We start from the raw sequence: 12,893 nt of genomic DNA, 5'->3' as shown, positions 1-12,893 counted from the left end.
AGCGCTCGCCTGCGGGGAGCAGGAGAACGGGGGAGAAGGAGGAGGGAGGTCGAGGAGGAATTTTTAATTTTTTTTGATATCTTTTAAAAACAGTGTCCGACAGCGCTGTACACAAGGGTAGATTGGTGCGTAATAAGTGAGCAATTAAGACAGAAATCAGAAGTTTGAGATGAGAAGTACAAAGTGTGAATTTATAATTGTGGAAGCAAAACACCACAAGTAAGAGGGAAATAATGTCCAATATAAACAAAATGTCAAGTGTAGTTTGTGGATCTTCTTTTGCTGCTGGTTGAGTGATTTTTGGTTAGAGTGATGAAACCTGCAGCATCAGAATCTGTGAGATGTCAGGTTTCAGCACTGACGGCGTGTCGGTATACATGCTGTTGAGTGAACAATCCAAGCTTTGTGTGGAATACGTTTATCTGCTGACCTCCTATAGCCCAGCATGAGTAGAGGTCTCTTTTTTTCCTCTTGTACTTTCCCATTGTAGTGTACATTTCAGTGTTTTTTCTGTAATGCAACCGTTCTCTGACTTGTATCCCCATGTGATGTCTGTGTTGTGTGTGTGTGTAAGGTCGGGGGTGGGTTCATTCCACTGCAGGGCAACCTGCCACTGCATGTGGCGAATAAAATTTGAACTTGAACTTGGACTCGAATCAAACAGCGCCACCTCTGGCCAAGTGCCACAGCCTACAGCCAGATCAACTTGTGACACACATCTGCACTACATTTGAATTCGTTTCATGCACAATACATTTGTACCTTTCAATTGTGTGTTTGTGCATCATGCAAATAAACCTTTGAAATTAATGAAATGATATCATGTATGTATTATCAGCCTACATTTGTACAAAATTCCAAATTACATACACAAAGTCATAAGAATCACCACCCTTGTTCATCATGATATCAATACTTTTGCCCATAACAAAAAAAATGTTGTGAACAAATATATGACACACTAATATTTCACCAGTGTTGTAACATCACATGTCGTTAGCATAGTCTGCGTGTGTCTTTTCTCTCCAAACGAACATTTTAGAGTTGGTTGTTATATACAGTCTGTATAAGTAGTCAATCTCATAACAATCTGTAAAGAGGTGGCAGTTACGCTGAATGTACAGCAGTTACACAGTGATCAGTAATAAACAGTCTCCAAAACTTGCATATAATCCTCAATTTGGAACCCATCTACTGACTACCACATAGCAGCTGGACCAGTCTCCAATGCAGGTCAGTCCACTGCTGCCACCTGTGGCCAAGTACCATAGCCTACTACTAGATTAACTTGTGACACACATCTGCACCTGCTGCTATGATCACATTGAGTAAATGCTGAGTGGCTGCACTTACCCCTGGTACATCCAAATCTACCCACAAATATGTTAAAAGATGCAATGCCAGCAATGTGGATTGTTAACACTAAAAACAATCAGTAAGCAAAGACAACACGGATCAATTTTTTCTGTTCATTATCCAGCCAGATATACTTATGACACATCTGCAGCTGGTCCTATCACCACGTGTGAATTAGTGTGGTTGAGAAGAGCTTGTGAGAGAGTGGACTTCTGAAGTGAGTGACTGAGGTGTGCTAGTTGGTTTGTGTGGTGTGTCTTTGGGTCTGTGTGTTTGTGGTACAGTGGAATAGGTAGATAGGTGGACAGGTGTAGGTGAGGGAAATGGATCCCAAAATTGTGAGGGAGCTTCTGGAGTTCTAACTCCACAATCGCTATCCTGAAGGATCAACCAGCAGGGAAAGATATACAATCAAGAGAAGAGCTGACACCTTCAGGATAAATGGTGAGTACAATGGATAATGTCATGTAAACCATCAGAGTGTAGTATTGTGCTGTAATGTGACCATTTCTTTTTTTTCCTGTTTGTTCGTTCATGTCTTGCCTTACATGCATTAATGTAGATGGAGACCTGTATTATGTATGCAGGCAGAAGAAGAACAAAACTGAGAACCTGGCGAAAGTGGTCTGCTCTGCCAAAGAGGCAAATTACATTTTTAAGGAATTTCATTCCAGCCACTTTGGTGGACACTGTGGATGGGAGAAGACCCACAGTGCTATCATGGCACGCTATTACTGGCCTGGCATGGAGGGGGACATTAAAAAATGGGTGAGCCTCAAACTCATTTTGAAAACCCAAACCCCCCCCCCTTTTTTTGTTTGTTTGTTTTTCTGTTGCTTGTTTCTGTCTTTTGTTTGTACTTTGTTGCTCCTGACTAACCCATATTACCTACAGCTCTAAGGCATTTTGCTGATTATTAGCATGTAATGTCAATAGGTTGCTCAGTGCCCACAATGCCAGTGTAAGCGGGCCAATATTAAGGAAAAGAAAGGATACATTCCAATCGAGGTACAGTAACACAGACAGAATATTTGATACTGTCCAAATACATCAAATGTAACATGTTCTTTTTTCCCCCCCCCTCACAGGTCACAGAGCTCTTTGAGCTCGTTGGAGCTCTTGTGGGTAAACTGACCTTAACGGATGGTGGTAATCAGTATATCTGTGTAATGGTTGACTATTTCACCAAATGTGCAGAGGCCTACCCAATGAAAAACAAAACTGCACATGAGGTCACCAGTTGTATTCTGGATTTCTTCTACAAATTTGGTGCACCTAAAAGACTGCTAACAGACCAGGGCTCAGAGCAACAAGGTAAGGTATTAATAGCTCAAGCAGATATGTAATGTAATGTAAGCTTGGATGACTAATGTGATCACCTTTTCAAGGTCAACTATGGCTTGTGTAAAACCCTGGGCATCCAAAGAAGCCTCTGCTCACCATACCATCCCCAAACCAATGGCTTGGTGGAGAGATTAAATGGCACAATCCAGAGGTACAATACTGTCATTTATATTTTGTGCTGTAACTATGTCACAACGCTGGCTATTTAGTATATTGTTCTTATGCATTCACATTTCAGATCCCTCAATAAACTGGTGAGTGACGAACCCAAGAACTGGGACAAATTTTTGCAGTCCATGTTTGGACTGAGGACAAAAAAGCAACTGACGACAAAATACAGCTCATATTTCCTCATGTTCGGCTGAGAGGCAAGGTATCCATCGGAGATCCCAAAGGAATACAAGGTACAATGGTGTAATTTACAAGAGAGAAAATGTCTCAATCCTAATCCAGTTACTCAGTCATTCTATTTTGGCAGATTACAGAAGACATGGTCACTAAAATCATTTCAAATGAAGAGGTGTGTGAGGGCCTACAATCCCAGGAGGTGGTATACGCTGAAGTAACCAAAAATGTTAAAACCACCCAAGACAAAATCCACAGGGGAAAGGCAAAAAGGGGAGAGGAGGATGGCTTTCAGGTGGGAGACCTGGTTTTGTGCAAAAATGTGAGGCAAGAACAGAGAAAAGGTGGCAAACTGGATGCTGATATGCTGGGACCCTTGAAGATTATGAAGCTGGACGGCAAAAGTGCTGACTTGGTGTCAGAGAAGGGCAAGAGGACTCTGAAGGTCAACATCGACCAACTGACACACTACTTCCAGCCTGAGGGGAGGGTCCCAGCAAAACTGAAGAACTTGTCTGCTTTCTGCGAGGGCCCATCAGCACCACCGGTGTCACCGCCTCCCTGCGAGGGTCCATCAGCACCACCAGTGTCACTGCCTCCCTGCGAGGGTCCATCAGCACCACCAGTGTCACTGCCTCCCTGCGAGGGTCCATCAGCACCACCAGTGTCACCGCCTCCCTGCGAGGGGCCATCACTGGTGCAGTCTTGCTGTGACCCCGAAAATGGTGACTAAGCAGACAATGAACAAATGATATGTCTGACAAGTGCCTTACAATATTGTCTTCACAGTAATAACCAAAATCTGGGCTGGGGAAAGGGGAAAGTGCTGTGCTATTTTCAGGAAACATTGCTGATTTGGCACCTGAGAAAGAGTTGGAAAGTGAGCTTTGTAAATGTTTTGCACATGAGTGGTCACCTCATTGGAAGGAAATGACAATCTACCGTTTGTGTTCCTGGATCATAAATGCCTATTTGACACTGGTGAGGCGACAACACGCTGCATTGATTATGGACTCCTATTTCATTACATCAGTCGGGCAGGGGTCCACAAAAGGTTTCAGAAAGGTGAGTTGGCTTTGACATTTAAACATCCTCATTTAAGACTATTCATGATTTAATTCCAAGATCTTCACTTTGTAGCTGGATCTGCTGAATTATGACGTGACAGCTGGGGCAGTCTGCGACAACAGACACTGGACACTTATTGTAAGACATCACACAACCATGAGAATTTGAAGTGAAATTACTAGGTTTAAAATGATCTCCATTTGTTTTTCAAGATAATGTATCTAAAAGAGATGTGGGTTGTCTTTGTTGACCCATTTGGGGCAACACAAGCACAAATGGATAAGTGCAGGGATGTAACAAGGTAAGCAAAAAAGGTTAATGTTAACCACAGCATTCATTTTTCTAACTTGTACATGTGAATTACATAAGGCTGCTGCACTGAATAACATTCAGTACCTGTTTCTTTCTTTTTTTCTTTTTTTTTTTTTCCACAGAGCTCTGGTTAGGAGAAAATGTCCAGCCATCGGCAAATGGACGTGCTCAACTGTTGCCCATCCAAAACAGCAGGACCTAACATCCTGTGGCGTCTTTGTATGCAAGGTAAGTAAAATGCTCATTGTGTATTGTGCCTAAATAGACAGATTCTAATGAGTAGACAATGTTCAGCTTGCAGAACAAATACTTTCGGGGACCAATATACTCTACCCTGTTGACGAGGAGGGGGTTGCCAGGCTCAGACTGGACATAACGCTCTCTCTGATCCAAAAAAACAGCATTTGGACCTCCATTTAAAACATTTCTGTGTATATCCTCATTGTGACATTGTGCAGAAACCGATGACTGGGTAAGATAATGAAATCAATACCTAAGATGGAAGCACCTTGACTGGGTTACTTCAACATCACTGGGTGACATGTCACTTTGATGCACCAACAGTGGAATTATAGTTCAGGTGACCTGCATGCCTTTGCACTTTAAAGACACTAGAGCACCTAAAGGATGCATGGAAACATCAAGTGATACACAGATAAGACTGTTGCACAGGAATATGCAGTATCTGCACACTGTAACATGTTTAGTTGCTTTACTCAAGAGCCTGACTTCAGATGAATGACTCTGACAATCTAATTTTTCTTGCAGTTTGAATGCACCTTCTGTGGGAAGTAGTACCACAGTGTGTGGACTTCCCCTCTGCAGAAGGCGACCACAAATGTAGTGGGTGCTAAATTAACAGAAAAAATTGATCTAGAAAAGAAAAGGGGAGTAGGGCAGGTTTTCAGACAGCATCTTATGGGGAAATTTCGACAAATTTAAATTCTCTTTTCAGCCTTTAGTGATTCTTCCATAGAGTAAAAAAGTAGCATATTGACTAACCTGATGAAAAAAAACATCATTTTTGTTAGATTTGAAGAAGGTGGGGGGGCCAACTTCACTCACGTGTAAAACTTAAATTGGGAAAACTAAGCATAGAAAACAGACCAGAACCAGAGATGCAGGGAGACACGGAGAAACAATCAGAGACGACGAAGGGAGATACGCAGACAAACCAGCAATGCACATGAGAAAACACAGGGCTTAAATACACACAGGGCAATCAGGGAATGGGAAACAGGAGGGAGGCATGGCTGGGAGTAATTGGACATAACGAGACAAGGGGAGGTGAAACTAGAAACACTGACGGAAGACACAGACCTACAAAATAAAACAGGAAACTCACACATGCAAAGACACAGACTAAGAAACACGGACTTGACACAGGAATACACAGGCAGAAATGACTAAACACTAAACTGAGGAAGAACAGTACCAACAACCAAAGAGATAGAAAACCAGAACCAAAATACATCACAATAATAGACAACAGAACACGCTGGGTCAAAAGACCCAGGGTCATGACAAAAACATGTTAAAAGCACAACAGCCATAAAAAACACAAAGTAATTTGAACGTGGAAGCAGGATTCATCACGTCATCACTTATAGACCTGATTGTCGACCAGTCTTAAATAATCTTTCGTAAACTGCAACATTACTCAGTGTTTTTCATTTGTGTAGAAAGATTGTATTGTAAGTGAAGTCCACAGAAGCCATCCAAACACCGGCTACAAGCTAATGCATGAACTTCTGAATGCAAGAAATGTGCATTTCCCAGGTGAGTATAATAAGCCTGTTATTGAAAATTATGAATAACTATAAAGTGATTTCTTAGTGAGCCAAGCTAAAGGTAAGCTCATGTTTGTGTATGCATCCTTTCCTAAGCACCATGATTTGTTATGCAGGTTATTAGACTGACAGTATTTCCTCAAAAGTAACCATGACAGTATCACTAACTGATGAATATTGGAAATTCTGCTGGTAGATATTTTACAATATTGGTCAGGTGGTTAATATAGGTATTTCTAATAAAGTGGCCAGTTGATTTGTGGTTATTTTTGCCCACCTCTCAGTCTCAAGACTGCGGGAGTCTTTATGCAGCGTCGATGCAGAAGGAGTGAACATCATACGTCTACGTCTGCATGTATTAAGATGACGGCAGTATTCTGTTCCAGGTCCAAACTCCTAATGGCACATTGCCAGTAACCATAAGCTAATAAGGTATCAGTGGTATTGGCATATGAATACCTAATCATATTATAGATATTTTAATAATTGCTCTACAAAAAGGTTTCTGCTTTTTTGTGTTTTGTTGTCCATGGTGGCACGGATGGATTCAGTCGACTAATTGTCTACTTGACAGTGGCTGGTAACAACAGAGTCTTGGAGAGCTTTATTGCTGCTGTTTAGCAGTACAGACTGCCATCAAGTGTTCGGTCTGATAAAGGTGGGGAGAATGCAGATGTAGCTGTATTCATGATCAGGAGCAGAGGTACCAACAGGAACTCTCACATCGCATGCAGAAGTGTCCAGAATCAGCGCTAAATAACATGTTTTGTTGCTGTCTTATAGACAGCTTTGTGAAAGCTACATCACATAAACATTTTCAATTTTATTTTAATTACAGAATAAAGAGGGTGTGGAGAGATTTCTACGAGCATGCCCTAGACCAGGGGTCTGCAACCTTTTACACCCAAAGAGCCACTTGGACCCGGTTCCCACGCAAAAGAAAACACTGGGAGCCGCAAATACTTTTTAACATCTAAAATGAAGATAACACTGTATATATTGTTTTTTTTTTGTTTTTTTTTACCTTTATGCTTTGTGTGAACAACTAAAGTAAGTAAGTAAAGTTTATTTATTAAGCGCTTTTCACAGACAGGCAGTCACAAAGTGCTGTACACAAATATTAAAATAAACAATACAATCAATAGACATTATACACAATGTAAAAGATCAAATGTAAAGAATATAAAATACGTAGATCAACAAAAGGCTTGTTTGAACAGAAAAGTTTTTAACTGCTTTTTAAAAGAATCCACAGAGCAACTAAAGTGTGTTGCTTATGAAATCCATGAAGTGCTACAGAGAAAATTACATTTTATTTATGTAATTAACACATTTTGAACTCTTAAAGAAATATAACAAAAGGAAAGACACCCAGCTGAACTAAAATGATCCATGTAGCAAACAAAAACTGTTGTGAGCCTCCACCCTTATATCGCCTTTGGGTTTTGGAGCCTTGACCTGACTTTTAAAAAGTAATTGGAAAAAAAGCACTATGCTGCTAAAAAATAAATAAATACATATTTGCAAAATTCTGCCTAAATATGTATTTTACCTGGTTAATGTGTGTGCATATGTGTCCGCTGCAGGGGAGTCGGACGCACCTGAGCGGCACCCGCAATCATGCCTTGCCGCTTTAAAGTCTGTGCTCTCTCTGCTGTTGTGTTGTCGGGCTGTGAGCTGAAAAGCTACAGCCGGCTGTATGCGTCAGCAACTGTGTGTGAAAAGTGGTCAATAAAGAGATGCTGAAAAGCCTGTTCATGGAAACATCGTCGGGTCTGCCGTGATATGTTTACAATATGACTTATGGTCCCAAACTTCTGCGCACAGTGTCTGCAAATCGGGGCTGTACGAAGTCACTTTCATCTTTACGCAGGACTGTAAGCTGTCATCTGTGAGGCGTGAGCGGTGTTTGTTTTTAACAAAGTTCACGGTGCGGTGGAGAATAGCTGCTGACATAATGTGGATCCGAAGATCCATAACTGGCCTACCTGGGGTCGAAAGTCTCGATAAATGCACGGCGTTTTGGCGGGTATACCAGCTTCCGCGAGTGTGACGCTTATTTTGAGCGATGAAGAAATAATAAAATATAATTGTATTTTTATATTTCAATATCACAATAATCTTCCACTTTAGAACTACAAGTTAAAAAAAGAACTAAACACAAATAAAATACACTTCAGCTAAATATTTCTAATTTATTTTCCCAAACCACCCGGAGCCGCAGTATAGAGCCGCAGGTTGCCGACCCCTGCCCTAGACCTTTTCTATCAGATCTTCACTTCACTGAAAAATCAGGGAACACTTAATCCAGACAATGAAATCCATCTGTATGCCTTACACCGGGTCTTCCTTCCACACATACAGAGCAACCTCGACTCTTTCAGAGATGCATGGAACAGTCATGGTCTTAGAACTGAATGGAATCAATCACCACAGCAACTCTGGATAAGATACAGAGACCAAGGCTCCATGGAGGATCCTCCAGAGGTTAGAGAACAACAGCCTTTTTACAAAGTTATTAAAACTAACTGACCATATGCCAAAAAAAAAAAAAAAAAAAAAGAAAGAAAAAAGGCTACATACTGATCTTAGTTTTTGACTAGGGGAGAAAAACCATGTGCTAAAAGGTGATACTCAGAGATCCAAACCTAAGCTCTCCAAAATGTTCTGAGCTAAGATTTCTTTGGCACATGTGCATTTGTCTAGCATATGCAGAATTGTACTGTTTTACAATAATTGATTGTTAACATATATTATTCAAATACTTACCAACATGCAGACCACAAAAGAGCCCCAAATAGGTTGTGCAATGACCTAAAGCACAGGTGTCGAACTCCAGGCCTCAAGGGCCGGTGTCCTGCAGGTTTTAGATGTGTCCTTGATCCAACACAGCTGATTTAAATGGCTAAATGACCTCGTCAACATGTCTTGAAGTTCTCCAGAAGCCTGGTAATGAACTAATCATTTCATTCAGGTGTGTTGACCCACGGTGATATCAAAAACCTGCAGGACACTGGCCCTCGAGGTCTGGAGTTCGACACCCCTGACCTAAAGCATTATTAAAGTTCTATGTTCAGGCTTCTGAAGACTATGGGATCGACTGGAAAAGGCCTCACACTCACCATGGAGGCACAACATCAGTACCTGACATTCAGCTGGGCAGTGAGCTATCAGATGAAGAGCTTACTTCTTTGCCAGTTTCAGGAGTGTCTTTAACAGATGCAATTGGATCATACTTGGAGACCGTCCAAATTCCTTCAAGAACCATAGGAGACTGATATACAACTCAAGCTTCTTTTTTTTTTAGCATGCTAAAACAAACAGACATGCACTGTAAAACAATTTGCTTTCCTCACAATTTTTTTTAAGTTCCTTTCTTTCAAGTTTTTTCCATCATGACATTTGTCACATATAACTTTTTGGTTAACATAAAATTATAATTTTTGGTTTGTTGTAATTGAAAAAAAAAAAAGTAAGACATGAAAGCTGGGGATGCAGAACTGCATCTCCAGAACAAAATGTAAAACTGCTGTTTATAAACATGTGAAACATTAAACATGTGTTTCATTCCCCTTTGCTTGCTTTCGGTTTGAACCATGGCAAATTCTCTGCCTGAAAACTCTTAAACCAGTCCAAAACCTGTATGTGCACTATTTATTGCAGAAATATGTGCTTCCTCGAAGTCTTAGTATGTCTGGAAATGATCAGGCAGCGTTAGCATTTCAAAACATGTGGAGGCTGTAGGAAAGGCGCCCCCAGAGATCTCCACATTGAGTTCAGGAAGAAGCATCTCCCAGCCAACCCAGAATTTTATCAGTTGGGCCAGTCTACTTGATGAAGCTAGAAACTCAGAAATGGAGTTAAGGAAACATTTAAGTTCATTGTTCATAATGTTGCAGAGAATATACAGTTAAATTATAAATTTCATACATTAAATAACTTCAAATGCTTATTATCAAGCATTTGCAATATGAGCAATAGCTTTATTTATTTATTTTTTTAAAAAAAGGTCCCTATACCGGTTTCAATGAAGATCCGTAGAAATCTAGTGATGCGGCACATGGACTCAACATCAAATTCCTCATCTTCATCACTATCCTTAGCTGGCCATGTGATTTTGTCTATTACCATCTGATAGAACATGGAAGAGGACAACTTAGTCTTCAGTACTGGTGAAAAGAATATATGGATTTGGGCTGCACGATTTTGCATAAAATGAGAATCACGATTTTTTTTGCTTAGAATTGAGATCACGATTCTCTCACAATTTTCTTTATCAATATAAATATTTATTGCACTTATTAACTACACATCAACTTTGTAACAGTTGAGACAGAACATAAAAACAATAAATAAACATAACAAAACAATAAATGTCTCACATTTTGTTGTTGAAGCAAAATGTTGTACTGCTTGTAATTCCACCGCCACCGTTGCTCAACACTGCATGTATAGAGCAGGTAGTGCAACATTTGAAAAATAGTTGCGGGATGGCACTGTGTAGCGTTTGTCTAGGGTGTTGATAATTTTCATAAATCCCTCGCTTTGCACAGTGTTGATGGGAGCCATATCTTTAGCCAGGTGATAAGTGATAGCCTCTGTAATTTCTTTGTGCCTGCGGGAGTTCGACAGGTATGGGGAAGAGCTTACCATCTTTATTAATAGGAACACATCAAGTTCAGTATATTATTATTTCATGGCAAGTTCTCCAAATATATTTATAATTAAGGTCTCATAAATCAGTGGTCCCCAACCCCCGGGTCACGGACCGGTCTGTGAGTCGTTTGGTACCGGGCCGTGAGAGTTGATGCTTGGGTGTGAAATTTATGGTTTTCAGGGATTTTATTGTTAACTCTGTTTCCCTGGGTCTTTTCCCGTTTGTTATGAATAAACCTTTTTTGGTACCGGTACTGGTTTTATTTTGTTGTATTAATCCACTACAGCTTTAAGGCTGGTCTCTGAAAAAACTGTCGGACATAAACCATTCCGTGGTGCAAAAAAGGTTGGGGACCGCTGTTAATAATGATGAGAAAGAACTGGCTTACCTGTGGTGTGAACTGCATTTCTGCCATTTGTGGGAAAAAGAAGCGGGACAACATCTGGCCCTGTTCATGAAGACACACTGACGTAATGAAATATGGCAAAGCACGTCATGGGGTGATCGTGGCTCAAGAGTTGGTTCGTCTTGTAATCGGAAGGTTGCCAGTTTGAGCCCCGGCTCGGACAGTCTCGGTCGTTGTGTCCTTGGGCAAGACACTTCACCTACTGCCTAGTGATGGCCAGAGGGGCCGATGGCGCGATATGGCAGCCTTGCTTCTGTCAGTCTGCCCCAGGGCAGCTGTGGCTACAACTGTAACTTGCCTCCACCGTGTGAGAGTGAATGAATAGTGGAATTGTAAAGTGCTTTGAGGGTCTCGAAAAGCGCTATATAAATGCAATCCATTGTTATTATTATTATTATTTACACTGTAGCAGACAGTGTATACACCAAAGACAAATTATAATATATTTGCACATTTTACAGTAATATATTCTTCAATTCACACATCTTTTCTGGGGGCTTTGTTATTTTCCCAACATCAAACCACATTCTGCAGTAAAAAAAATAAAAAATTGCTAAGGTTAGCCTTTTTCATTAACTACAATGTGTCTTTAATGCCTATTTAAGTGCAAAACGTGGTAATGCAGAATTAGAAGTTTCACTCAGGGGCCATGTGAAGATATATGCCACCAGTTGGATCAACAGCCTAGGCAGTGAACTTACTCCCTTGACGAAGCATCACAGTGTCTCTTATGTTTGCCATGCCCCAGTCTGTCAGGAGTGCCGTCTTAGAGGGGTGGTGAACCTATAACGTATACATATCAGAACTTTCCAGGTTGATTAATCTCACAATCTCTCACAACACTCACTCTTTCAAATGGACACACCACAAAATAAATAAAATCAAAGACTAGCGGTCCTGTTGCTATATTTTCACCTGTAAAGCAGGTGAAAATTAAAGGATTTTAAGAGCACCTTAACCCTTTAAAGCCAGTCGGAGCGGGCATGCTCCGTTTTGCGTAACTATTTTTAAATCCCGGTAGCACTGCAACCACGTAAGCTAGCGCAGTGATTTTTTTTTGCATATGAAACCGTAGGTGTTGTACTCACATCTTATGCCATCAGCTTGCCCTTGGTCACAGTTTCCTTCCACATATAGCTTTGCAAAAATTGCATAAAAAGCACTTGCAGCAACAAAAACATAATATTCCAGAAACACGCTTTGCCGATCCGATCAGCTGTTCGTAACACGTCCTATGTCCATCAGCGCGAACTATCGCAAGTCCGCCATGACCTGCCTGAAACCGGAAGTGATGTCATTTTGCGGAAACGTAGTTTTTTACCATCAGGGCCTTGTAAGCCTATACCGGTGTTTTTAAAAGTCATGTTTGACTTTATAACTTTCTGTGTCATTTCTGGGATGCTTAGGACTAATATTGCACTGCTGGAAAAAGTTTATTTTGATGCATATGCTGTTTTTTTTTGCAAATTTGCAGTATAATATTTATTTTTGTTTTTCCTGCAGTATATAAAAATTGGTGTATTTCAAAAATAAAACTATGAAGACACTCAAAGTTCCTGTGGTGGGAAACTATTTTGTGCAACTTTTTTGTATTTACAGTTTTGAGGGATAAGCC

At 40.6% G+C, this 12,893-nt stretch overlaps 1 pseudogene; it reads left to right on the top strand.

The window, feature by feature from the left end:
- The first annotated feature begins 4,328 nt into the window (after positions 1-4,328).
- LOC146516954 (uncharacterized) lies at positions 4,329-12,175 on the top strand (annotated as a pseudogene).
- Positions 12,176-12,893: the final 718 nt, after the last annotated feature.

Source organism: Neolamprologus multifasciatus, chromosome 6 (genome assembly GCF_963576455.1).
Source record: "Neolamprologus multifasciatus chromosome 6, fNeoMul1.2, whole genome shotgun sequence".
NCBI classification, from domain to species: domain Eukaryota; kingdom Metazoa; phylum Chordata; class Actinopteri; order Cichliformes; family Cichlidae; genus Neolamprologus; species Neolamprologus multifasciatus.
This window is presented reverse-complemented; position numbering and strand designations above follow the sequence as displayed.